We start from the raw sequence: 26,900 nt of genomic DNA, 5'->3' as shown, positions 1-26,900 counted from the left end.
ACCTCTCTGTTCCAAAATCATTTATTAAAGTATGTGAAGTGATGTACACTGCTTTGACCCAACCGAACGCCCCAGCAGGTTTTAATCGGTGGTTTCCGTTTCATGTCCCATAACCGAAGACATTAAGGATCACTAGCATTCACATCCGTGAATTCATTTAGACAGTTTTCTTTAATTAACGATGAAGACACTACAGATCTAAGTACCAGACAGAATCAGGGGAGAAGAAAAACTGAAAATAGGCATAACACTAGAAAGAAAACTTGGGAAAGTGAACCACTTCTAAATAAAAATATATACCTGGCCTGGTACCCATTACATATATACATAGTACATGTTATACACATATATACAATAAATGTTTTGGTAGCAATACAGACCATGCATTGGTCCTTTTGTACACAGATGAAGTAGCACCTTGGGCAGCACCACCATCTTAAGATGATAAATCAAACTGCACATACATGAAATGAAAAAATATATATGTATTTCATTGGGCCCACCCTGCAGCCAAGAGGTGTAAAGAGTTTTGTAAGAAAAACTGTTCCAGGAACTACATTCTTAATCCGATAGAAAAGTTTTAAATGAAGAAAACAGCACTGGAGATGTCTCTGCACATACAAGGTTTCCTGCTCACGGAACGTGCCCTATCACGTGGCATACTGGGTAGCGGCAGAGACTCGAACCGCTGAAGCCGAGAGAGAGACTGGAATGCAGGGTGGATGGCGGACGTCTGAAACACCAGATCACTTGATGTAAACATCCCAAATGCCACTCATCAGCAAACGAGGGAAGGGGGACAACTCTGCAGCCCAGGCATACGTTGTCTGAGCTTCTAAGCTGATAATGAGCTCCTTAGGACTGAAATGCCTTAAGAGTCGGGTCCAACACCTTCAGTACCCTTCTGCCTCCTCCCGGCACTCGCTTGGCGTTCTGATGACAAGGAGAGAGGGCCACCCAGGACATGCCATCTGACCCACACATTCTCTCCCTACACTCGGGAGACTGACCGTGGAGCTATGGCAGGACCTCCAAGGTTTTCTCTGCCTTGGCCTTGGAAATGACCACAGGCACCTGTGTTCAACCCTTGATGTTCTACCGACTGCGAGAAGGTCACTTGTGCTCTCCCCAGCTAAGCTCACGGACGAGAGGTCTTTGCCGTAGCTCCGGCGAGGTCACACGTCTTCATATCCCTGGCAACGCGTGCTTCTCCCTCTCGTTTCCCAGCAGCCTATGCGCATGCAGCCTCACCGCCAACTAACATTCACGGCGTCCTAGGAACCTTTAGCTCCCCTGTCAAGCCATTGCAAAGAAGCAATTTCATATTTGGCTTCCGTCCATTCTCCTCCTCCACAGGCCTTGCACAGGGTTCTGTCTCTCCCCAGGCAAGGCCTTCATTCCCACGGTGCCCGGGGTTCCAGCGCCTCCTCGAGTGACAGACTGACCTGCAGAGCTCTGCCAAAGCAGTCAGAGCACGTCACATCTATCCCATTTTTCACGGCTCTATTTGTGTCAGTGGACAGTGAGCTCCCTTCCCCCGTCTTCAAACCGCCTTTGCTAAATAAAAGTAAAAGTTCCAACCGCATGGCATGTTGACTTCAGGAACAAAACAGGGCTTCAGGATTGCCCGATTCTGCCTCTCCCAGTACAGTAAGGTCATTTCCTAACACCTTGTCCCAAATGTAAAAGACAGCTAGCTGGGAGGCAATAGTCAGGGAGGGAAAGGTCAAAGATCTCTGCCTCTGGCTAGATGACTTTTAGTAAATGCATTTTTGCAGGTAACCTAGGTTAGGCAAGAGAGTCCCTGACCTTTGAAAGGTAGCAAGAAATAGCCACCCATGTAACATCCGTACTGATCTGTCCCTATTGACTCAGGCAGTTGATCATTAATGGATTCTCCTCACTTGTAGCTGGTTCGAGGACCTTTGCTTTAAAACCATAACAAAGATATCATCCAAGTCATGAAATATCGCTGTTCTTTCCACTGAAGAAAATTGTAAAACTCTGACTACGTTTCTAAAAAAGAATGCTGAGAAAGACCGGTCTCCTGAAGAAAAAGCCACTAACTTTCAGGCGAACCCGAGGCCACTTGAATCCCCATGAACATGGGCCCCTGGGGGGGCCTACAAATCCTTTGAAATGGATACAAGCCAAGTCTCCTCAACAGGAACCGAACACAAGGACTGAGCAGCTCACGCTGCTCAAGGTCAACCCTTCCTGGAGCCAGAGCCTGAGTCCTCTGCCTTCAATACCAGCAACCTCCAGTTTTAGATCGGGAAAGCTCAGAGACCACCCTCAGACCCAGCTCAGGGACCCCTGGGAGCAGCTTAAGTATGAATTTCTACCCTTATGCTATTTAACCGAACAGAACATCAGAGAAATAGAAACCAAGAGGTGATTTTTCCAGTCTGTTCACGGCTGTTCTCACCCAATCCACGCTGATCATTCCATACACAGAGGTATCTTGGTCATAATCATTCGAAGTTTCTATTCCTTGAGTAATCATAACCAGCTTTACAGGGCACTGACTGGGTGGGGCTGAGTGTGTCCACTGATTGGTTTAGCTACTCAGGTCCTCGATGGAGGAGCACGGGGCAGCTTGCCCTTCTACACTACTAGCAAGAGTATGAGTCAGAATACTTGGAAAAAGAAAGTTTGTTTGCTCAACAAAGTGTTTTTCAGAGAAGATCTTAAAAAGCCCCTTTTTAATCCGATTTTTTTCTAAATTGGTAGTATTCTCTTCAAATAGGAAATGATGTAATTCAGCAAGTTCCTTGAAAACAATGGGTTCTTATGACTACAGACCTATTTATCTTAGAAACTGATGAGCATGCAAATGATTAGAATCTGCAACAGTGAACTTCACACAACAGCCCGTGAAGTGCATGCCATCCGGTTGAATCAACAGGAACACAGGCCTTAGCAGCGAGAGGGGTTCCACGTGTCTCTATGCCCCTTGAGTAGAGCAGGGGTTCCCCAGCCAGGACACGAGAGCCAGCAGCCCCTGCAGTGCACCCCCAACCCTGGCCCCTTCCTTTTAGCCTCACCGCTTCCCAGGAAGCACAGCCCTGCAGAGAAATAAAATGTTGCTCCTTCAACAGTAGCTCTGGGAATTTCTGATACAGAGTTCTCAGAGACGCAGAAGGAGCCTGACACTGGCATTGATTCACTTAACTTATAGGAAGTCTCCTGGTAAAAAGGTTTAAAAAAAACTATGTGGGCAGTATTTTTTAGTAGATTTGTTGCCACTTCTTTTTCACAAGGAAAAATTCCAAGATGTGTGTACTTCCCCAAAGAAGAAAGGATGAGCATTTTCACTGCTGGCCAGATATTTCAATAGCTGGTCATCGAGCCTGCGTGGGCTCGCTGTACACTGAGTTTTATGAACTAATCACTAACAGGCTAGCACCCAAATGGGCCAGATGATTATTCAGTTAGGTAACAGAACACTGGAAGTCCTCAGAAAGCATGAGACAAGCTCTTAAAGAAAGTGACATGTATGTAGCCCTGGTCATGATTTAAACACGAAAACAAAAACAAACAAAATCCCCACCACTCTCTGGAATTTTAATTCCCGGTTAGAAGTTAAAGACAAGCGCCCACTCGTCTTACCGTCTTTCTCAAGACGGGGCCGAGAATGAAAAATCCCAGTGTGGGCACAGAAGAAAAGGGGGCCGGCGGAGCGGGAAGCTGACAGAAGTGGGGGGAGGGGGGAAGAAAAGATCAACAGTCTCTAGTTTATTATGAATAGAAAGAAATTTCCAGAATTTACAAACACCCACATTGTTCATTCCAAAGACAGCTTTTGACTTGAAGCGATCTCCCTGCCTCCTTCTTCGCTGTACAGTATGTACAATGGAAGACTTTGATTTCCTTCTCTTATAACTTTGCTTCCATTCAATTGCCAATCGTAAGCCGACGCTTGAAAACACCTAGTAGACGGACTCTACCCTCCTTCAGTTTCATGGACACGGCCTATTACCTTACAGGAAAAGTACAAAATTAAGATCAATTCTTGTAAGGATCTCAGCTCAACACCAGGGCTATATTACAAGAGATAGTATCAGCAAATATAACTATACAATTGAGAACCATCTATGGCACTATGATTCTTATATTATTTTTTCTGAATTACAATCTTAAAACAAGGGTCGTACCCTAGTCTACTCTTGTTAGCCTTGTTTTAAGCATTCGCTCCACTCTTTACAACAGAACATTGCATACCTCAGTTCCACATCCAAAAAAAAAAAAAAAGATGTGCGCTGTAAGAAAAGTTACATTTTAATTAAAAAATTACACATATAAATCAAAACCTATGTTAAATATTTAATACTCTCTCCATCCAACGCAAACCATTTTGTGTGAAATAATTTACAACGAGGCTTCGTCGCACACAGTTTCAGCAGCAGATGAAATGTATCTCGTAGATGCAAGGAGAGGAAACCCATTCTCTCGTGGCGTGGCGTGGCGGTGGGCACATCAGCTCGTGTGGCCAGCTAAGTCCTGACGGTTGAAAATGACGTTTATGCAGACTCATTGTCCTGGTGTCACAGTGCTTTTTTTTTTGCTTGGCACAATTAAGAACATGCAGTTCAGTCAACGGACTCCTGAGGATTTGTAAAGTAAACAAACGGAAATGGATGCATCGTACCATCTACTGAGGAGGGAGGTGTGAGGTCCTGGTTGTGAATCATGAACTAGTTCGAGTCTGGGTACCCATGAGTTAGAGGAGGATTTGCTGAGGTCATTTAGGTCTTCATTCTGGAAAAAAAAAAAAGAAAAAAAGGAAGAATTCATCAACACAGTCATCTCAAAATCACTTTGTTAGGATTTTGCTTTAAAAGGGGGGCCTATCAGATAAACCGAAGTCACAGGCACAAACAGTACTGTGTGCTTAAATAAAATCAACAAACTGTATTTAACTTCTTTTTTTTCCCCCTCTTCAAAATGCAAGAGTCCAAAGCAATCACAAACTCAAAATAGTCAATATTAAGTCAGCAAACAAATCAATGTGATTTGGAGGTTTCAGAGGCTTAGCAACACAAAAACACACAGCGCTTTGATGTTCTCACGACCCAGGCAAAAATGTACACTGCGGGCACTGCGCAACACCGCAACCAATCAGGGCGAGCAGGTATACGGTCAGGCTATGCCGAATCTTCTTTTGGCTAAAAGTCACCTGCATATTTTAGAATTCCCAGTTGTGAGGCTTAACATGACAAAACCTGACATTGGTTTTTGATGTGCCATTGTTTGACGTGAACATTTCAGGTACTAAGCCGAAGCAAAGCAGACCGAGTTAATCATTAAATGGAAAAAAAAAAAGATTTCCATTTAGGTCTATTAGAAATCAGTTATTCTGGCAGAAGCATGCTTCTTTTATGCAATTCAAAAAGGCAGATCTCAAGGGGCATATGATCCCTTCTAGGGGACCCACCTTTTCAACCTCGTGAAGCCTCTTTGGCTCTCAAGTATCAACATTAGAGTCTTTTTAAAAAAAATAATTTATTTTTAGAGAGAGGGGAAGGGAGAGAGAGAGACGGGCAGAAAACTGTTGATGTGAGAGAGAAACATTGATCAGTTGCCTTTTATATGCACCCCGACTAGGGGTCGAACCCTCAACCCAGGCATGTGCCCTGACTGGGAATCAAACCAGCAACATTTTGCTTTGTGGGGTGACACCCAACCAACTGAACCACACTGGTCAGGGCAAGAGAGTCCATTCTGAGGTCCATTTTTTTCACCATTTAAAAGTTAATACCCATATTTATAGGGTGTCCTGAAGACAGTAGTCAATAAAAACACATGCCAAATTAGTAAAATGGCTGCATTAAATACGATGGAGAATACAAAGCTGAATTCTGCTACAGGCCCTGCTTTCCAGAAATTCTGGAGCGGAAGGAAAGCTACTGCTCATAGACAGAATGCAGAGTGGAAAGGGGTGAATTCCATGACGGACGCACTGGACGAAAGCTCTACATCAGGGGTGTCAGACTCACTTTCACCAGGGGCCACATCAGCCTCCTGGTTGCCTTCAAAGGGCCGAATGTAACTTTAGGACTGTACACATGTAACTATGCCTTAACTAGGGGCAAGGAGCTCAGCACTGCCGCCGGGTAGAACCAAGGTGCCAGGCCAGACAGAACAAGGTGGAGGGCCCGGTTCCGCCCGCGGGCCTTGTGTTTGCCTCCTGTGCTCCAGATACACGGAGGAGGCACAGAAGGGAGGTACCTGGCTGGCGCATGCAGCTTGGTCTGGAAGAACAAATAGGTTGGGGGTGTGGAAACAGGGCTGTGTTTACACTACTTCCATGCGGCATGTCCAGAGCTTAGCGCGGGGGCCAGCACACGGTGGGTACTCGGTAAGTATGAGCTGTATGAATGACAGGGACCAAGCCACGCCCACTGAGAGCACCAAACAAAACGAGGCCAGGAAGATAAGAGTGCCACCAGGGGCCGGGGCCAGTGAAGAACGTGGCTTTGTGGGAGCGGAGCACGAGGCGCCTGGCAAAAGGCAGAGGGAGTTAAGTCTACAAGTGCAGGCTGGGGGAGACGGGGGAGAGCCTCGAATGTCAGGTCAGGACACCTGCATGGGGACAACAAGGACATCTCTGTGGGGTGATCCAAGTGCTCAGTGATCATCCACGTCAGCGGCAAGGACAGTGATGGATTCCAAAACTCACTCAGGGAAAATGCTGAACATTCTGACTTTCTCTCTCCCCCCACCCCCTTGAAGGAGGGTATGGCTGGCACCGGTCAGCATTCAGTATTTACATCATGGCTCAGGTAAGACGAAATTTACCAAATGAGAGCTCTAGTATTATGAGGAGATTTCTGATTATTTTTAAACATTAACTCTGTCCCTAAACAACAGGTAAATGAACAGCCTCTTTATTTACTTATAAATAAAGATTTCACGTGGAGACAACACATAAAAACACAAGAGCGCTCCAGGCGTGTCCCTTCGTGGCCAAATGGCCGAACGACAAACTGTGTCCAGCCGTGGCGTCACCTGTGACCACCGGCAAGGATGTAGGCGGGAAGAGTCTGGGAGCCCGATGGGAAGGGGAAAATCTACAGCTTCACCAGACGTGGCAATCTGCTACTTTGGGGCACCCGCAAGTCACCCCTGAAATCTCCTGCAGGCAGATACGTTCAAAGGCTCTATCAAAAAGCCTTGATCAAAAGGCTCTATCAGTAAAAGGCTCCACCACACACCCTCCCTCCAAAGTCTTAGCATCCTATGTTGCAAGGCCCTTTCTCATCAATCCTGATCAATACATGTCTCGGCCACTAAGGGTACCTACTGGTGCCAACAACTCAGGAGTCCACGCAGAAGTGCAAGCACCTGGGCGGTGACCCTGACTGACGTGAAGGGAGTGGGGATGGACGGCAACAAACAGGCAACAGGGGTCCAACGTCTGAAGTTCCCATCTGTGTATCTTCCTACAGGGGTGTGTGTTGCATGTGCATGTGTATAAATGCATACGTAGTTTCACCACATGGTAATGACATGAATTTTTAACAGACACACCCCGCATTGAGAACTGCCCTTCACTCCGGCCACCTTGGAGTGATACTTATTCCAATCATGCAGCCATCGTTCGGGGCATTTTTGGAATGCCTTCTCAAGTTCCCACTCCTTTTTTGTGACTGCCTTCTCAGCCTTGGGTATATGCTTTTGAATGGTCGCTATAGCAGCCAGCCAGGGCCCTTGGAGGGCCCATTTGATCTTTGGAGACAGCCAGAAAGCTTTGAGAGCCAAATATGGTGAATAAAGGGGCTGATTAAGCTGGGTAATGGTTCCCAGAGAGTTATTATCTGAAGCCAAAGGACTCCAAAGCTGAAGTTCCCAAACAGAGCTGTTCACAATTGCTCTGATGAGTTTTACTGGAAAGGGACTCTCAGACCATTACGGACAAACCTTAGCATGTGCTTCATGAACTTCAGCTCATCTGCCAATATCCTTCTGTCCGCATGGGATCGAGGAGGGCTGAGCATGAATAAAGAACTCACTGGAACAGAAGCGGAGATGCAGATTGTACATTTTCGTAATTTAGGAATTTGTGGGGGTTTTTTTTTAAGCAATACTCATACTAGGCTCCTGCAGTCATCTAATTCAACAAACATCTGCTGCGTGACAAATAAAAATGCAATGATAGAGATTATGATATACACTAAAAAGGAACACAAGGGTATACATACGTTCAATACCCTTTATATACACAACTCCAACAGACTCCCATCAACCACACAAGGTGAATATCGCTACACTATTTGACGAATACAAACACTCATTTGTAACACACATAACTTGGACACAAAAAAAAAACCCAAAACGTTTCCTTGGAGAAGAGCTGTGCAAATATCAAATGGCGACACTCCTGTGATACTGTCTCTCTGGTTACATCGCTGGGGAATAACTTGGGAACTCAGAAATATGATGCACCTGTCACGAGATTTAGCAGCAGGAAATTGCATTTTGACAAAATTTTATCACCACATCAGCATCTACTGTATCCTTCTGTGTTTCCTCGTAAGATAAAACCCACCCAATCCCATTGCCAGTAATGAAAAATGTAATTTTTAAAGCATTATCAAATAAGTCAACACTTGAGCAAGGCTCCTTGACACCTATGGCTTATTGCATTATTGTATCCGGCAGGAATTTACATCTTCTGGACTCGACCCACTTAAACCGAGCCTGCTGGAGCTGAAAAACAAACAAAGCTTCGGCTGCCTTCCACACTGTCAGCCTACTGATGAGTCTTCCCTGTGAAGGCAGCTGAAAACAGCACCAGGTCACGATACACATACCATAGCGGGTGTTTTTAATCGCGGCCATGTGAAACTTTTAACTTGGTTAAAAGTTTCTCTCTTGTATTTAAATGCCCTGGAACTTCCTGCCAATTTGTTGAGTCAAGTGCAACACAATGATAAATACTCGGTCAGAGCATTACCAGCAGTTTGTGCTTTTACTAAGAAACGGCAGTAAAATATTGTTAAGTTGCTTGGCTATTGTCATATACTAACATGTAGCCAGAAAGAAAGGCTTCCTCATCCAACTATGCTGGAAAAAAGAAAGACCACAGTAATGACTTTTCTTCAATGGAGATCATTGTTGGAAACCCTATATTGTTGATCCAACCAGAAAAATTCATATAAATAAGTTCCTCCACTTCAAGAAATGTGTCAAAACAGCATATTTTTTCTTTCTCTTAATATAAACAGCTGTGACTTAAAAAACATTCTTGAGTATCACACAGAAAAATTCTTGCATATACATTATGGTATAATAATAAATGTTTAAACAGGAGAGGAAAATAATATTTTGACCATGTTCAGATCTTTTCCCATTCTTAAAAAAAAAGTCTGTGATAAAAAAAATATATGAAACGTTAACCAACTTTTGAAGCCTTCTAGGTATTCGACGCCTCTCCCATACTCCCAATTCACGGTGCAGGGGCAGGAGTGCGGGGGGCTGAGAGCAGAAAAAGCCTCTGGCTTCCTGCCTGTACTTTCCAAAAGCCGAAATCCTTAAGGGAGTGGCACAGGCCACGTATTTGGATGAACCAGGAGGGGAAAAAGGTAGAAAGGATGTGAGAGCAGACGTTGGTGGGCAGCTGGCTCTGCCTTGGCTGGATGCTGAGCGTGGCACCTGGGGCACCCCCCTCCCCTCTACACAGCCTACCTTCCCCGGTCTGCTGACGTCTTATTTCACACGATTACATTCAGCCGCGTGCCACCGCGTGCCCCCAATTCCTTTCTTGAGCTGCCTCACTGATGCCCATGCAGCTCATTCACGGCGCCACTAATTGAGCGCTGACCAAGTCTTCCGGATGGCTCCCATAGTAATAAGACCGCTTATTAAACACTGCAAGCGTACTGTTTTGAAGCACGCCAAAATCTCGCAAATGGGCTGAATGTTGGTTGTTTTTTTTTTATTAAAATCATCTGTATCAACTATAGTTGTAATTCTGGCGGTGCACAGGTGTTCCCCATTTTAACATTCACAGCCGTGCAATCTCAGATGGATAAATGAAGCCACCGGCCCATGGGGCCGACTGCGAAACCCCTCGTTGAAGGGGTTTCCCGCACCTCGGGAGGAAGCAGCGTGGCCAGCCCTTGGGCATGACACAGGAGTCAACCAAGGACAAAGGAATGAAAAGCTAAACCCACAGAGCTTCAGGTTGCGACCTGGGAGACTCTCTGCCTTTCCCAAGGTATGGGGGGCGGGCAGTGTGGGCATGCTGAGACTCCGGGGAAGGGCAGACCTAAGTGCGGAGAAAGCATTCTGCTTTAAAGCCTGAAGGCCATAGCCACCACATACATGCATACCCGTGCCTCCCAAGTCAAGATTCAACGCAAGAAAGAAAGTTCGAGGTAACCCCGAGATGTTTGCTGCTTTATGTGGAAAGGCGAAAGCCATTTCAGCTGAAGGAAGGAAACCCACATGTTTCAAGACGGGCCAGAAGTGAGCTGGAAAGGCTCGGTTTCACGGTCGTAAATGGCAAAGGGTAACAGACCAGCCGAGCCAGCAGGGCTGCTTAAATAGCACTTTTGCCTGGTGCCAGTCACATGGGAGAGGGATGGTGCAAATAACAAGGTTGCTGGCCGGCCCTTCCCGTGCGCAGCGCTGCCAAGGAAGAAAACTCAGACGGCGCTGCCAACGTGTGAGAGTCCAGCTCGCTCCAGTTCCCTTTGTCCCAGCGAGAGACCTTCTGGCAGGGCTGGTGCCTTCAGGAGACCACCAGTGAAGAAAGGCACACGTATTTTGAACAGGGACGAGGGGAGGGAGTGACTGGGGAGAGCCCATCCACATCAAGCCTGCGGCCCCCCGCTGCGGCCCGCACTGGGACGACTGCTGTCAGCAGTGCCTTTCTCCCTCCCCAGCCACCCGGGCTGGAGGAGGGGCTGGAAGCTTTTCAAGAGCGTTAGGGACTTATGGAGAAGACAGATTAAAACAGCAACAACAGCATCTGGTTCTCAACAACTAAATGTATTCTGTCAATGATATATTAAGAAAATCTGAACAAACATCCAGAAATCCTTGGAGCCAAAGGATACGCACTTTCGTGATTTCCTATTCTTTTTCCTAACGGGGAGCATGCTGATAAAACAAAAGACAAGGAAAAGGTAAAGCAAATGGGGGTCGATATCTACAACGGCCCCTCCCAAGGTGTATCAAAATGTCTCAAATCACTCTTCTATCCAAATCATAATGTGTGCCCGTATATACCAGAGTCAATGCAGAGGAAGTGGGGAAAAACAAGCCTTCTACATTTCAAGGCAGACCACATGTGCTGTGGGCCAGGAAGCTTTAATTTTCACAGAGCTCAACCCAAATAAACCTGGGACTCGAAAGACACGGAGGTAATATGATCCCATCTTCCCTACCTGCGCAAGAAAGTCATAAAAGTCAGTCTGTCTCCGGTTTGCACGGGAGCTACCTGTGCGGTGTTCTCCCTCCAAGGAATTCCAGTCCACTTCTGAAGGTTTATATTGTAATTTCATATCTGCTTTTTTTTTTTTGGCGGGGGGGGAAGGTGATGTTCAGAAATACAGGATCTAGGTTTTATCGGTCTGGACTTGGACACAAACCAGTAGACTGGAATGAAAATCACAACTTACGTTTACAACGTGATGTAAAAGGTGTTTGCAATGCCGGCTCTGTAATGAGGCAAAAGGAAGCCAAGCCACGCAGACCGAGTGTCCCTGCCTTCACTGTTTCTGTGCGACACTAAATAAAGTTTGTGTTCTCCGCTCTCTCCCTGGAATCCTATCACCAATCGCTTCAAGAAAACAAGTGCCTGACTTTCCGTGTGAGCCAAGGTCTCCTTACCCAGTTGTTTCTTATCAGCCATCATCCCCTTTTCCGAGGTAGCCCGGGAACCAGAGGGGAGAGAACAGCGTCGGCACTGGGGCCCTGCGTCTGCAGCGGGCTGAGGTAAGGGTCATTAACACCGCTGACATCACTTTTGGCAGTGGGAGAAAAGGGAAAACCTATGTTTAATCTATTTCCTACTCACCACAAGTTCTAGCTGGAGTCCCCGATAATGTGGGTTGCGGTTGACTTTATGGAAGAATTGGGTAATGCAAGAAAAATGTACTGAACGGAACAAGCATCTTTACAAGGAGCCACGAGGTACCTCGGCTGTGTGGCCCTGACCGCCTTCCTATAGGTTTTCTGGTCGTTAAACTGGTCCAACAGAGGACGGATCCAGTCCCAACTGTTCCCAGGTAGTCCCAGCTCAGCAAAGGCTTTCCCCACCTAATGAACTTTTCCTGGAAACCATGATCACAGATCACAAATAAAGAGGTGTTAGCCTGTGTCTTCCTTTTTGCTCAGCGAATATCAAGAGGAAAACGTGGGGAAGAATTTAATCCGGGATTCTTTGAAGTTAAAGGGAGCTGTTCTTTCTTTTGTTTTGTTTTTTTTAAATGGTCTAAATATAAAAGAACACTCCCCGAAACCAACTGAAACTGGTCATAAATGTATAAGTATAGGGCGGCATATTTCAAATGTATTCAACCCACAGTTCTCTTTTGTTCTACCTTAAGAATTCTTGTTGAAGAAATGCAAGTCATAAAGGCTTCTGGGCCATGAGAGCACTTGTTAAACGAAAGCCACTGTTCAGGGGGATGGGAATCTGTACCATTCATCAGAGACTACAGAAGGCCACAGGTGAGACCTCTATTGAATTGGGCTACATTAAAGATAAGCCGTAACGCTGCTTGCAATGAAGTAATGCAAGAAATGCGTGCTTCCCTTGCATTGCCACTACCTGAGTGATATGGGAGTAACCTGTATGCAATTCTGAATTGGAAAACGTAATGCAGAAAGACAGGTTATTTTGAGAATGGAGCTACTCCAGGGCTGTTATGGTTTTTAAAGACTGACCAATTTTGACTCAAAACTTTTTTCCAAGTGAAAATTTAAAAGGAGACTAAGAACTTAGATGACCTCTTCTTTTATTGTTTTTTTTCTGTGATTTTGGACAAGTGACTAATAAATACCCCTCAATCGCAATGTTTTCACCTGTAACATGGGGTAAACAGGGTTTACCTGTTGTTGCTGATAATACATGAAAAGTTCTTATCATTGTTTTGTAACTCCTCTTACCGAGAAGGAGAAGTCCTTCGATCTTGTAACCTCTCTGGATACCTGAATGCCTACCAGCCCAAAATGCCCTGGTGGGACTAGCAAGCAAGAAGAAGGCCACAGGCCACGCCCAGCAAAGGACTCAAGCTGAAGCCCAGGTCAGCCTGTGTCTCGGGAAGAGAGACGAAGTTGTTTCAGAGAAAAGGTAGGTATGGAGAAAAGTTGTGCCGGCAAAGCTAAAAACAGAACCCTGTGATACGATTTTAGCAAAGATCCTACCTACCTGCACAGAGACCAGCAGGAATTAAATATTAGGATGGAGAGCATGAGTGTATCTCTGAGCAGCTCTTGAAATATTGTCATCTACAGAGTCGCCGCGCAAAGGCCATGTTGATGGCTTTCCCAGAAGACATTAGATACTCGACGCCCTGCTACCCACCCTTTCCTAGGCAGCCAACAAAAGCCTTATGATGCTGCGTGAAAGAATTCACGAAGAATTCTCATGGTGCGGCTTGGACGGATGTTGGATGAGATTCCTGTGCCCTGTTTCCCGTTCTAAAGCATGTTTCTAATGGTTGGGGGAGGAACTGGGTGGCTTTTGTTTTCGCATTCTTTTCCCAACCTCTCATCCGAAGAAACCGAGCAGGAGTGCGACACGGCCAGTCAACGCTGCCTGAGTAACTTGACGACACACCGAAATTGCCGCCAGATGCTCACGTTTAATCGTTGGCAGCTGGGCGAGGAGGGAAGCAATGGCGAAGATAATCTGAAATAATTGACAATGTGTACATTGCCTGCGTCTCTAAGGTCTTTGAGGCAGACAACGGGACAGATTTCTAACTAACTGCAGACCCTTCTATATTGTCTCAAATAAGAAGTCAAAATTCGTCCAGTTGCCCAAGAGGGGTTAACCTTTCACCCGCTGACCCCAAAGCTCCTGGTCCTTTGCTGTCGTCTCTCAAGTCTCACCGTCACTTTGCTCCTGTTCCCCTCTCTTTTCTCCATGACCTGACATCTCAGCCCTTTTTTGATTTGGGAAGTGACATTTTCTGGAAAGTTCCCTAATTAACTGATTGAGTGTGCTGAATTAGAATGCATCATGTTACTTAGGTACACAGCTGGTTGCCTGGCTCAACTAGAAGTATCCTAAGGACAGTTGTGCCAAGTGCTGAATCAAGAGGTGGTGACAACTCTTTGCTAAGCAATCCTTCCTGGGAATATTCATCAGTGACCCTCAGGGGCCTGTGAAGGTGACCCTCGGGCCCACTGTAGTGCCAAGCAGGAGCCACCTGGACCTCAGCTGAAACGTGCTCACTCAGCCTCCACGCATTTCACTAAATCTCTGGAGCAGTAGTTCTCCGTTTGCATGGGGAGCAAAAATGTCTCCCGTCAAGGCAATGCCTGGAAACATTTCTGGGTGTCACAGCTGGGGCTGGCTGGGGGGAGGGGAGAGAGATGCTATTGGCACCCAGCAGGTAGCAGCCGGGGATACCACGGCATCCTACAGTGCACACAAAGGCCACCTGCAAAAGGAACCATCTGTCCCAAAAGTCAATGCTGCCGAGGCTGAGAAACCACGCTCCACAGCTATTGCCTTTAGCTGAGGAGATATAAGAAGCCCCCAAACACGCTTGTCCACTGCTTCTAGGGTCCACGCCAGTTCCAGGGAAGGGTGGGAAGGAAGAGAAACTCCTGAGGTCTTCCTGGCTTTCTGACCAACCGTCACCCATGGCTTCAGGGTCCCAATGGGTACCTCCCCTGGCTCACAGCCTTTCCCAATTTATCATTCATGGAAACTTCCCTCTGCTGGCTAAAGTGATGAACCAGTCCTGGCCCATGTCTTCCTATGTCCCTCCTCCAAAGGAAAGCAAGAGCCTGCGGGGTGCAATGCAAAAGGGACGACTAGACAGGGGAGAGTCCTGGGCACCAGCTTGAGGAAGAGTAGCACAGTGAGACGCTGCTCTGCCTGCTCCGACCATGAGAAAGATATCAGCCCCTCGGGGAAATACATTTCATCGCTCCTGGGTTTGTGTCTTTCTTTGCCCACCTTAGCCAGGAGTTTCTCTATGGTCTCGGACAAGTCATTCGATCTCATCTGCCTCTGCAATGCAATAAAATGGAGAAAATAGCTAGTCTTCGAGATCATTTGCAAAAAAACTCAGTGAGATAAGAGAAGGCCATTGTGAATAAGAGACATTTGACTTATGTTACTAGTGACTATTTGTCATACTTGGTGCCGTCAAATATCTGGGGAAAAAAAAAAGGAGTAGGCCCCCCCTGTTGCAGTAGTCAAATTTTAAAAATTAGTCCACTCATTTTGCTCTACAAGGGACTTCCTAAGTCAGACTACTGTTTCCTAGAAGGTTTTTCTTTTTTGCTTTTTGTTTGTTTTTACTTTATGAGGTGCATAGCCACTTTGGAAGATAATTTATTGCAAAAAAAAATAGTCAACAGCTGAGACAGAAATCCCAGTTGCTGTTTTTAAGTATAAGATGTCTTCCCAGGAAGACACTTTTTGGTCTCTTCTCCCTAAACTTAAACTTGAATTCAAATAGTGGGGTTGGAGGGGAGGGGGAGGGCACATATTACCATCTCAGTAAGAGCACACAGGGTTCTAAATTCTAAAAATCAGACAACGGACAGGAAATCCATTGATTTCCAGGTGGTTAAATTCAGAGTTTTTCAGGTTGAACCATAAGACGGTGGCAATAAGAACAGATCCTCTTTAAACACAGCCACAGAAGCCGTTGTGGCCCCAAACTACACAAAGAAAACAACGGCTTCTATTCATTCGAGACCACAGCCCGAGATGCTGACCAAATGCCTTCAAAATAAGACCTAACCACACAATTTCACCATTACTATCAAACAGTGACAGGCTATAATTAACACTTAATTAACAGCCCTATGATGAACTTCGCTTAATTATGCCCCAAAATTGCCTTAAATTTTTCCCGTAAAACCATGTCACAAATGGGCAATGGCTTGCGTGGCTGTTCATTTGGTTTCTCCGCTCTTTGCTGCCAAAACACTGGAAGGAAGAGTGTGACTGCAGAAATGTCCACGTCAAGCCTCAGTTCTTCAGAGACACTCCTCTGTCTCCCTGTCCCCGCTCTGAGCTCGCCTCACTCCCAGACCATCAGCAGTACCCACCAGGGCCCACCAGCACTGCCACTGAGTCTCCACACATCATTTAACTCCCAGAAGAAACAAAGGCCTTCCCAGAGTCTTGCAAATAGAGGTGCAAGGACTGAGAGCAACCAGAGCCTTGCTCCTTTCTCATTCTAATGCAGAGCAACAGAAAGTCAATAGGGAGGTGCCTTGAGAACCATTTGACATAAGTAAATAAGAAAAGACCCTTCACCGTGGTGGCCTGTCCCCATTGGCCATTTAGTGGTTCACTGGCATTTCTTCCAGGGATAGATCCAAGAACTCACCCAAAATTCAACACAGCGAGTTCTTCCCACCTGAGAGCTCTATAAAAGTGGTAAGTAGGATGGTGCAATAACTAACCAAAACATGCATCTGGATGACAATTATTGCAATTTTTGTTTTAGATGCTCCACTTCTATTTCTATAGGTGACTTCCACTATATGACCAAGTCACATGTGAAGGGTTCATGGGTTCATGTGAACAGCAATCAAAGCAGTTCTGGGCCTGGTGTTATGAGAACTTCCTTGATCATGTGATTGTTGTTCAGAGCTAGAAGCATCATTAAATGAGTTGCCCGAGCTCATGAAACTGGTTAGTAGGAGCATGGGGTGAGACTGGGGGTCTCCTCACCTCAGAGTAATATTCTTTCTAACCACGAGTCTTTAAAATCTTATAACAGCCCCAACTATTTAGAAAACCAAAATGATCCTAGTAGAAGAAAAAAACAAACAGGTTGATATTCAGCATAAAGGCAAAGCAAGATTTCTAGCAGCCAATTCATTACTACAAAATGGGGACTTCTATAGGTGAAGTCCCCATTCTGTTGGGAATCAACAGAAAGCAGAAAAAGACCCCATCAAGTCTCTGCTGGCTACGAATTTTTTGTAAGAACACACATCCATTTAAAGGTGACCCTTGAATAACCTGAGCATTAGAGGTACTAACCCCCCATGCAGTCAAAAATCCATGCACAACATTTGATTCCCCCCAAACTTAACTAACAATAGCCTATTGCTGACTGCAAGGCTTACCGATAACATAAACAATTGATTAACACATACTCTGTATGTTACATGTATTGTACACTGCATCATTACAATAAGCTTGAGAAAAGAAAATGTTATTTAGAAAACCCGAAGAGAAAAATACACTGATGGTAATTCTTGAAAAATATCCATGTCTAAGTGGATCTGCTCAGTTCAAACCCATGTTGTTCCAGGGTCAACAGTATTCTGAATTATCTTAACGTTGTGGGTATTAAATTTAAGACAGAGAAATAGTTCCACTATACTTGGTAATATCCAAGCTATTAGTATAGCAATATGTCCAGTTTTGGTCTTCACTGGTAGGACATACTAGAGATAAGTAGAGAGAAAATAACAACCAAATCATGAAGGGGTAAAAGAAAGCGGTGCTTCTCAAACTGGAATGTGCTTTGGGTCTCCTGGGGGTTGTACTGCATATTTGGGGTGGGGCTCCCAGGTGACCCCTGTGCTGCTCGGTCAGAAGTAGCAAAGCAGGAGAGAACCTAAAAGGAAAAGTGCCACTTCATTTATAAAAAAAAAATTAATAAGAGGGTATGACTGGGGACTTATAAGAAGAGCTACACTGTAAGTCATCTGTTCTCCATCTCCACAGGGTAAACGTGCTTACATTGTAGAAACAGCTTGGAATTGGCACACGAAGATAAATTTCCAGGCGGAACAGGTTCTAGAAGGGTTAACGAGAGAAGAATGAGAAACCTCTGCCCAGGGCAACACAAAGAAAGATCTGGAAGATGGCAGTGAGGACACTGGAGACACAACAGTAGTCAGAACTCCATAAAAGACTCCACACGGATGGGTTTTACCCTACTGACTGTTCAGGCCAAGGGCGACTTTGAATCCAGGACTGGGAAAAGGGGGGTGGAAACTCTGACCCAATACGTCTCTATCTTTACAAACCAAATGCGGATTACTGAGGAGGGCCACCACGTGTGTTAGCTCACAGATGACCACAGAACCATTCCCCCTGAGCACTAATGCATCCTCCCCAATCTTTCTAAGGAACCAGGATGAGTCCTCGTGAAGACACTTCATCCCCACAACCATAGTTTTGTGCAGAGGACGGATCTAGAACTGGCATGTTCCATAATATCAGGGGGAAGCCACAAAACCATAACAATTCAAAGGTATCAAAATTTGGAAAAGACTGAAAAACAAGCAGATGTTGTATGTGTGCCAGGAACTGCCATTCGGGGCAATAGACAGTAGCCCACTGGTCCCCATTTCTGCAGGAAGGCAGACAGCCCGAGTCCAGAGCATGCCCTTTGGTTCAATTTATTAGGAAGCCGGTTTACAAGACTCTGTTTTCCCCATCAATGCCTACAGCAAGGGCACAGGCCTTCACTATTTGATGGCAATCTCAGGCACAAGGCCTGACCCTGTGCTCTGACCAGGAGCTGAGGCGTTACTGGTCTGCAAGCGAGGCCCAGACAAGGCAAGCATGCATTGCTAATGACTTTAGGAAATGATAGGAAAATGATGATGTGGCCGGAGATACTCCCCAAGAGCTAATTCCCAAACCACTGCTGGAGAGTGCAATTCACACGCAATTCACATGTGTCGATTTCCTAACCATTTGGGACAGAGTAAGGACACATTGCACCAAGGGCTATGGGATACAACAGGAATGGCCCTGTCTATGGGACCCACGCAGCCACCAGACAGTGGTGAGACCCTCGCTCTCCCCACCACTCCCTGGCACTCAGGCACTGATCCACCTCACTGAGCTGCACTCTCCTGGGATTCCAGACCCATGCTCTTGACCACAAATCCATACACAAGGCTGTACAAGCGGTAAAATGGTGCTAAAAGTGCCCAACTCCTTGGGTTGTTGTGAGGATTAAATGAGATGGTGACTGTAAAACTCAAGGCACAGGCTCCTGCAATCAAGCAATTATAGAACGATTAATTCACTGTATCCGGTGGCAGGAGGCCACCAGGGACCGTAATGGGAGGGGACAGGCAGAAAGAGGAACTGAAAGGGGAAGGAAGGTGCTGGACGCTCTCTGCCCTTTGCGACGCCGCTGACACGTTCACAGAACAGAGCACCTCAGAAATGGTGTCTTTAAAACCCCAGCAGTTACACGCACTGTGTGGAGTTCTGTCCGGGTCACGGCTATTTTATCACTGGGTAGGAAGGTGCTGCCTACTTTGCTCTGAAGTTGCCATTTGAACGGTTCATCCACGACTTAAAATGCATTATCCTGGGCAATGATAAAACACCCTAAAGTTCTGTGATCTGAACTTTTAAACTTCATTAGCTGAAAGGTAAAATCATACCTAGCCATGAAACTTCGTTTTCTGAGACTGAATAAAGTTTCATTTGATGAACAACATTTACACCAAGTTGTTCTTGAGGTTTCTTATCTCTAACCTTCTGCTTGATTTATCAGTGTTTTATACATAATTGACACACAGTGCAAAACTGTTTACACTGTCTCAAAGTGTCTATACAAAAATCATATGTATTCACACACACATTCTAAGGTCCACATGATTTGATTAAGGGTAATTTCAGCCCAAGAAATTCAGTTTTTTGTAAAGTTTCCCTCACGCTGGACAAGGAGTAAAGCAAGGAGCATTTGCTAACCTTTTAAAAGTGTTATCCCCTCCTTCAGATAAATATATATTTAAAAAAAACTCAACCTAATTTTAATGCTACAAATTAAATAGCATGACTAATAAAATAAAGCCATTTTCATATTGGTTATAATTGTTTTCTAATTATACCTGTATCCTCCTTACTCCCTGAATACTTGAGAAAACCAGAAAACCATTCCCGAGGTAAACATGTCACATATGTGCTCACACACACGCAGAGCCGCTCTCAGACCCTGCCAACGACAAAGCCAACATCTGTTACATGCCAGGTACTACTTAAGAGTGTGAATGTGCATTATTTCATTGAATCCTGACAACCACCTGAGATTGTGTAAGTATTCCTGTTTTAAAGACAAGGAAGCCAAGGTTCAGAACGGGGGAGTAAATTCCTCAAGGTCTCAAGGCTAGCATATTTGGGAACTGGGATTCACAACCCCTGCTCTCGACCACCAATTTATAGAAGGCGCTAGAAAAAGCAGGGTGGAAGAGCTGTCAAGCCTCTCATCTAAATGGAGTCCCCTGGCACACACCAAGTTCTTCTGATGAAAGGAAACAGGGGTACGCTCCGTGTTTACAAAGGGTAATGAGAAATTACACAGCGAAATGCCATTCTGATAAATCTAAACTAACTCAGTGAAAACCACATTTCATGTAACGGCCACCTGGCCATCATGAATACCCTCACTTCCGGAAAACAGCCTGCGAAAGAGATTGCCATTGTGAAAGCATCGCCTGTACAAAAAACAAAAAACAAAAAAAAAAAAAACACTACATGCGAAATCTCTCATTTCTTGGAGTCTAGACAGTAGTAGATGCAAGCGACTGGGCGTGACTAATAGATTCTGACAAACACACATAAACAGAGCCAAAAGGTAAAGCGGCGGCCTGACATTTATGGGCCCCATAAAACAGAAATCCTTTCCCTCTAGGACCAGGGCGAGATTCGGTACACCCCGGGATATTTTTACCCGACAACTTTCCCTTCCGTCCCTTATTTAGAAAGCCAAAATAAAACCGAGGGGAAGTATACTTACAGAGTCAAAAGCCGGGAGCTATAATAGGTAAAGAAAAGTTCTTTGCCATTAGAAGCCAGGAGAGAACAGAAGATTAAAAGTCAGCCATACACAGCTGCCTCTCCCTTCCCAGTTGTTTACATTCTTAGACATCCACTCTTTAAAAGTCCTCCCTCTGTAGATCAAAACAGGCTGTTCTCTGAGGAGGGGAAAACAATGACGTTAGCTTTAAGATATTACACAGTTTGCGTATAAACAGAGCTGAGTTGTGAGCATTATTCCAGTTGGCAGCAACTGTTCTGAATGGCTCAACTGAAGAGCTCTAATTTTGTTCATCTCATAGTCTTCAGGAAATGCTAAAATATATGAGGTCTGTCCAGAAGGTATCCAGCCATGGAAAATGAAAAGCAGGGACATTTATTGAAGAACGTACAAGATACAAGAAACACTGTACATAGGACAATGATGTCTCAGTCCCCTTCCAAGTAGGCACCTTGGGACCACACACAGTTCTCCCAATCACCATCTGCTGCCCTGTTGTAATTTCCTGAATCTCATCGACAACCTAAAATCTCTTTCCTTTGAAAGGTGCTTTTAATTTTAGTTTTGGGGAAAAGCCAGAAGTTGCTGGGCCCCAAATCTGGGCTGCAGGGGCACTGAGTCACCTGGGTGATTTAACGTTTTACCAAAATACTCTGCACAATACGTAATGCATGAGCGGGGGCGTGTTGTCATGATGAAACTGTCAGTCACCAGTTGTCCATCACTGAGGCCTTCTGAATCATCCAAGTAGTTTCTGCACAGGAATGTTCAAGCTTAACACAAAATCTGATGTAGATTTGTTGCTCTACTCGCTCAGTCATTTTTAATGCAATAGCCACACATACACATGCTCCCTCAATAGCATCCACAGCCCCCACTGACTAGTACAGTGAAGTCGTCACCGTTCATGCATGCGCATTCCAGCCCATTCTCCTTGGCCGCCAGGTTACATCGATGTCACACACACTGTTCTCTTCATATTAACAATGGCCGGGCTTTTTCCAGACCCACCTCATCACATACCTAACCTTTAATATGGTATCTAGTTTGAGTGTATTATAACATCCAGGACACAACGGGTTTAACAAATAAAAATAATCCGAAAAGCCTTTTCAAGGTGAACGTGGGTGAATCTGGGTCTGATGACCTTGGATAAAATTCCTGGGGTGGGAGGGGAGGGACACTCTATCCCTTCATCTTCTACTTTTCTCTTTCCTCCCCCCCCAACCATTTTTCCTTTCCCTAAATACCTCCTCTCTGTCAACTAGTGCCAACCATAAATACTTGTCAGCATCATTATTGATGATCGGGCTTAGGGAACTGGGTGGCCCCAATTCAACTCTATCTGCTTCTCTTGTTGCCTTCCAGCATTAAAATGCTAACCCACCACCAACAACAAAAAAACTAACCTTAACAGCATAGATTTCCCTCTCCCAGCATCATAATGTGGTTATAAGTTTTGATGTAATATAGACATTATTACAACCAATCAGACTATTAACTTTGATTCCTTTCTTGATTTTCAAAAGGGTGTGATGATAGCCAATATTTCTAAGTTTCTTTATGTGTATAAATTATACATGGCTAGGAACACGGAAATGTGACATAAAGAGCATCATCTTTATAGGGCGTTAAAAAAAAAAAGATGTCATGGAAGGAATGAAGTTAAATTATCGAATGCAAATGGTAACAGCCTCCCCGTTAGCCAGAGAGAGTACAATCCAATCCAATATTCCGCTAATATCCACGGAAGTGGAGATCGTTTTTGAGGAGAATGTTGCAAACTCCTTTAGCAGAGATGCTCAGTGCACATCACAAATTATTTTATCCAGGAATTGTGGGTGAAGAGAGACTGCACCACTATATTTCCTTCTGTTTGTGCCCAGAACATGACTCATAGAGGCTCAAAGGGGAATAATAAAAAAATAAGTCCTAATACCCAAATCTGCCTGTTTCAGGAGGGAACAGAACATTACACGAGGCTCAAAGCACAAATAAAAGTCACAGCTACCAAGTAACATTCATTAGGGCATCCACGGGGTTTTGCAAACCAAATCCAAATACTTGTTTACAAACGGGAGCTCCCGTAGCTGTATTTTTACAATGCCATGTTGGTAAGTGAAAAGGGTCTTTCTACAAAGCAAAACATGTCGTCCAGAGAAAACTTTTAGGCAGGCCAGGAACCACTGCACTTCTAAGCATGGTAGGTGCATTTAGTAAAGGGGCAACTAAGGACCGGGGGTTCTGGAGTCTGAGGTTACAAAGGTTTGGCATAGCCAGCAAAGCATGGCAGCTGGCACATGTCCTGAACCATTAACCACCAAACAGCAGCTGAAGCAAATCACATTCCAGAACTCTGCAGCTCCTATAATACAGGAAAACGTTGCTATGCAGTGAAATGTATTCCTTCACTAAGGCTGAACAAAGATCATGCAAGCAGAGAAGAGTTGTTATGAACAACGCAGAAGTATTATTTTCAAATGTATTTAAAAACCAAGTGAAAAGCATAGAATCCTTTTTTAAAAAAAAAAATTCATGCCAAGACAAACAAAAACTCCTTTTTGGAAATAATTTCAAACATGGTGCTTTCTTTACACTGAAGAAAACACAACAGAACCAAAAGTCACAATAAAACACAAATGTGCTGTGACTAACGAGGTTATAAAGATACAAGGCTTTGTCAGATAAAATGTTCTGTCTCCTAGAATCTGTTAAAACACGGGCACACAGGCCTAGGTGAGAAAGAAAAGTCACACATAGAGTGAAATGAGCCCACCCTCCAAAAAAAAGTCTCTCTTTATAAACACAAATTAAATTTGGGTGGATTTTTTTTGGGGGGGGCAGTTTTGGCATTGCATGTTTTGTTATCTTTTGCCCTAAGACTAGATTAAAAATTAATTTTAAAACCAGGATTCCATAAGTGTCTTTACTAAAAGGTTGTCTACAATATTATTTCAGCAAAAAGTGACCTTAAGAATCTCCCTTCTACTCCTTGGAAAAGAGCTGAAAATACCCCATTAGCTTACAAAACATCAACAGAAGAGGATCTCATGAACAGCAAATCTAATGGTGTCTGGTCCACACTTCCCTACAAATACATGCAGCTACCCTTTTTTTTTAATTATTTTTTCCCTTTCTTAATCTGCCGTGGCTCCATTAGTAAGCCCCTAAAAATGCAACCTGGCATTGACACTCTTGTCCATCTGGAATGTCTCTACGTCAGAGGAAAACCCTCACCCCCCGTGACAGATGAGCAAGTACACAGCTGTGGGGATCTGGGCTTGTCTGAAGGAACCCACTTATGTGCCTGCACGCACAGGGCTAAGTGGTTAATCCCTCCTGCGCCCCTTCTTCCCACTTTCATATGAAGCTAGCAAGGAAATGAGGGGTGTGTGTGTGTGTGTGTGTGTGTGTGTGTTTAATTGAATTCTGTACTATTATCAGATATCAAACAATTCCTCGTTGAAAAGATATTGCAAGCCCAAAGCCTGAAACCCTGCCATCAAAGCTGTCTGAAGTCCAAGGTGCTGTCTTTTACCGTCACTAGAAGCCTTGGAAGCAAATATGCATAATACCAAAGCCAATCTTGTGAAAGGCGCATTGTGAAACCTAACCAGGCAACTCTGTTCTCAGAGCAGCAGACGCGCATATGTGCGTCTCAGCAGAGACTCAGGAATGGCTGAGGTTTTCCACGCTGCTTCCATGAAAACCAATACTTCTAGGTTTTGCTGTTGGCTCACCGCGTGAAGCTAAACTTAGAAATCAAGCGGGGTTCTGTATCAAGCTACACCACCTCAGTCGCCGTGGGCAGGAATGTGAACAGAGAGACAGTTCCAATTCTGAACTATTGGTTTTAATGCGCAAAGCAGAGCAATAAAATCCAACTCTCCGGATAATTTAACAAAAACATATCATTACTCTGGAATGCGACTTGGTATTAAATACCGCTTTTGTTGTACCTGAGGTTTGACAGCACAACCACAGGGGGCGCTATTTACACCACCGTCTGTGTGAACACAGCACCACAGTTGTGGGTTTTACCAAGTCATTCTAAACTGGTTATGAAAAGCTGTACCTCAGGAAAACGCTGGAAAAGTATCCATTACCCCCGATATGTTCCTGTGTGATTCTCCCAGCCACCCTGTGCACACTGGTCAGCTGTCGTTTGCAGGGACAAAGTTTTGCTCCTTGTCAAAACTTACGCTGAAGGAAGGTTAGCTGAAGTTTCCAAGAGCTTCCTTCTTCCCAACAAAAATCCTAGATTGCAACTAATAATGGTTCTAAAATTTGAACAGAACTAGGATTTTACAGGGACCTCCATAAACCTGAAATGCTCCAAATCCAAGGAGTCCGTCCCAGGAAGAATGGCCTGACCTAATTAAGCCACAGATTATGGATCTCGAAACTTGAACGCCTGTTTCATGAGTGTCATTTGGAAATCATGACAAAGCCATAAACGTGGTCGTGAGTAACAGAGGTTGCCACGTGGCATTATGTTCCATCGTAAACTACAGGCACATTAACGTTTCTCGTTATTTTCAGCCAAGACCCCTGGTTACCACACTGCTCAGGTACTTCGCTCCCATTACCCGAAAAGCACGCAAGAAGGGGCTCACGTGACTAACCTGCACGCAGGTGCTGCTCCTTACAGGAGCACTCCAAATAAAGTTAGAGGGCTCCCTCGGGTTCGCTTTGTTCCAGCAATCGGCAATCACTCTTTTCCAGAAAAAATATAGACTCAAATTGTTTGACTTACTCATTCTGTTTCAAAAACTTTGCGTTGAGTGAACATAAATAGGCACCATCACCGTGTCCATGTGGCCTCCTGACTTAGAATCGCTGCCCAGAGTTTTTTGGAAAGTCATTGCATGTGTTATATTGGACTGACCATTAAAGATAGAGCATGCCTTCTGTGCCATAACCACCTAAGATGACCTGAGACCAGAGATACGTGAAAAAAGGCGCAAACAAAAACCCCACACCACACTTTCCACCTCCCATCTCTACCTCCAGTCTCTCCTGTAGTCACTCCGCTCTGCTGTGACGGCCAGATTTTGGACCATGGGCTGTATGTAGTCTGCTGGCTCCCGATCTAGTGTGACGTGAGCAAAACTACACATTTCCTCGGAAATTAGGCATCAGAACACAAAAGGGACGGAACATGAACACCAAACCAGCTCAGGATGACAACGCTCCATCTACAAAACACCTTTCCAACGCAAGGAAGCAGGTCAGCAAACAAACCAGCGGTATGGACGCTCGAGTATTTGTAAACACGTATTTGTTATTCTTACGCGTCATTGCACTGTTCTCATCATTCAGAAGAGAACAAGGCGACCTCCAGAACACTCTGTGTCACCATCTTCCTTTAAATGCTTTCATAGTAAAGGATGTACAGCCGTTTCTGAATGGAAACACAAAAGCAGGGGGAAATCTGCTCAAAGCCACCTTCAAAGTCAAGAGGAAAGATCGGTAGATTAAGGAACAGAAAGACCAGAGGGAATGCACGCTGAGGGCCTCAGACTGGATGTCTCATTAGTTTTAATTCACCATTCCTTAAACATTTCCCTACCACCCTATTTTGAGTTCCCTTTTATTCAAATTGCTACATTTTGAGGGTTTTTCTTTTTATACCATGTGGTGGTTTCTTTGGTCCCGAAATTATGCCAGATTCGGAAAGTCCTGTATGAAGGCCCTCTGGGGAGGCTACCATCTACACTTACGACAAAAGTATTGCAAACAAAATCCACAAAAAGTGCCATGGGTGCCGCATCTCAGATCCTGGCGGTCACCCGCTCTGAGCGCCAACAGGAAAATGAAAGGAGCAACCTGGAGAGCTTACATGTCGTCAAGGGTGCTTTTTCAAAATGCCATCTGCTTTCCAAAAGCAAAACAGCAGAGGACTTTTCTCCTCCTCCAGTACCAGCATCCAGGATATTAGACTGC

General features: G+C 44.9%; 1 protein-coding gene across 1 annotated transcript in view; it reads right to left on the bottom strand.

The window, feature by feature from the left end:
• Positions 1-148: 148 nt before the first annotated feature.
• The window catches only part of IRS1 (insulin receptor substrate 1), a 57,556-nt gene continuing 30,804 nt past the window's right edge, over positions 149-26,900 (bottom strand). Inside the window, exon 2 of the mRNA XM_045853749.1 lies at positions 149-4,761. The gene's annotated coding sequence lies outside the window, so the exon portion shown is untranslated. The remainder of the gene's footprint in view (positions 4,762-26,900) is intronic.

Source organism: Phyllostomus hastatus, unplaced genomic scaffold (genome assembly GCF_019186645.2).
Source record: "Phyllostomus hastatus isolate PE091 unplaced genomic scaffold, TTU_PhHast_1.1 phas_contig_137, whole genome shotgun sequence".
NCBI classification, from domain to species: Eukaryota; Metazoa; Chordata; class Mammalia; order Chiroptera; family Phyllostomidae; genus Phyllostomus; species Phyllostomus hastatus.
The sequence above is the reverse complement of the archived record's forward strand: the minus strand, read 5'-3'. Positions and strand labels throughout refer to the sequence as shown.